Raw genomic sequence first — 2,019 nt, forward strand, 5'->3', positions numbered from 1 at the left:
TAACCAATGGCTTCTAAGAATTCTTAATTGGTATATTATTTGGTTTATTTTTAATTTCAATTTAATGGTAATGTACCCAGGGGTTACAGTTACATAAATAAGGTAAGGTAATGAGTACATTTCTTAGGGAAGGAACATTGTTATCTCTTCCATTGATTTTTTTTGTACACTCAGAACAAGAACTACTGATGTTTTTGCTGTTGCTATTGATCCCTGGGTACTTTTGCTTTCTTTGTTAATGCATTTTTATTTTAAAACATATACAGAGGGTTTACACTTAATTAAGTGTACATTTCATTTTATTTTCTAAATTTCAAATTTTGGGATTAAATATTTTCTTTTGTTTCTTTAGGATAATTCTTTTTTCAGAGGATTAGTTAATTTATTTTTGCATGATATTTACACATGTAAATATTCAGACACATATTTTGCTTTTATAATGTTTAATATGTGACTATTAAAAATTTTCTTAATTTTTATATGATTAAAGATTTTAAATAAATTTATTTTCTTACACTTACAAATATATTTGTCCAAGTAACAAATACTTACTGTATTTTCAAGAAGCACATACCTTATTAAGAAAGGCTTCATTACTTGGTCACTTTTTGGAAATATTTTTACTTGAATTAAAAAAAAGTTTGAGCTCGGCATGGTGATTTGTGGCATCCATTTTCTAGCTATGGTGGGAAGTGTAAATGGGATTTGTAACTCGGGAGATACTTAGAAATGCTGTGATCTTATTATAAAACTATTTAGAGTGAAATGATTAGAGATATAGCTATCGTTAGTGTTATATAGAGCACCTAGCTATCATATTCTAAATTGAGTTAAAATACCAGTAACATCAATTTTTTGTCAAAATAAAAGGATACATGTTTCAAAATGTTTATTATTTCAACTTATTTGCATATGTTCTCATGTCATCTATTAATTTTCAGTTTACTTAATCTATTAAAATCCAAGTATATTGTGATTATTTTTTTTCTACTAAACTTGTAAATAGTACGTGCAATATCATGATTTCATATATTAACACACTTTTACTATTTGTGATAGTTTCCTCCATTTAATATAATTATATCAATATTCCAAATGTGTGTATGTGGTGTATATGTGTGTGTTTATGTGGTTTTTGTATGTGTGTGCTTTGTGTGTACTTTGTAATGTTTGGGAGATCACACCATTGCTTCACACATGCTAGGCTAATGTTTTAACACTGAGCTATGCTTCCTTATTATAATCCAAATAGTGTTTTACATCATGACTTTGAAACTTTCATTCTTAGTATGTTTTTTTCAAAACTATAAATGATAAAATGTGATCCATATTCTATCCACGCTAGCAATTTTTATTGTTACTTAGAATATTCCCACTGCCTTTTCTCTTCCAAACTCTTGTGTTTGATATTGATAAAGGTTTTATTTGCTTCTTTTCTCTCTTCATTCCTTTTCCCTTTAGAGTTTAACTCTTCTTTCTCAAGATAGTCAGGGTGAACATTATTTATTCCAAAGCAATTTCAGTAACAATTAAAAACCTTCATATCTATGAATGGTATACAAATGCTAAGCACTGAGAAGGGTGTTTTCACTTTCACGGCAGTCTTTGGCATCACAGACAGATCATGAAATATATGAAAATAATGTAACTACAGATGCATGCCAGGAGGAGAAAAACCTATTATTAATTGTTTGACAGAGGCTTCCCTTTTAGTGAAAAAAATATATTGCTTGATGCAGGATTTCAGAAAATCATATTGCTAGGAGGAACCTAAACAATCATCTAATACTATAGATTCAGAGTGATGAATTGAATTCCTGATTAATTTACTTTTGGGTCAAATAAAAGCAGGCTTCCAAAAAGAGAGTAGATTTTAGAGAAACATGATGAATTTTATGTAAATAGGTCCTTAGCTGATTTTGTTAATTTGTAAACTAATACAGGAAAATAAAGTACAGCTTCTTTTCTCTCTTCATTCCTTTTCCCTTTAGAGTTTAACTCTTCTTTCTCTTATTCTTT

Source organism: Dipodomys merriami, unplaced genomic scaffold (genome assembly GCF_024711535.1).
Source record: "Dipodomys merriami isolate MVZ:Mamm:240054 unplaced genomic scaffold, mDipMer1.0.p SCAF_2042, whole genome shotgun sequence".
Classification (NCBI taxonomy): domain Eukaryota; kingdom Metazoa; phylum Chordata; class Mammalia; order Rodentia; family Heteromyidae; genus Dipodomys; species Dipodomys merriami.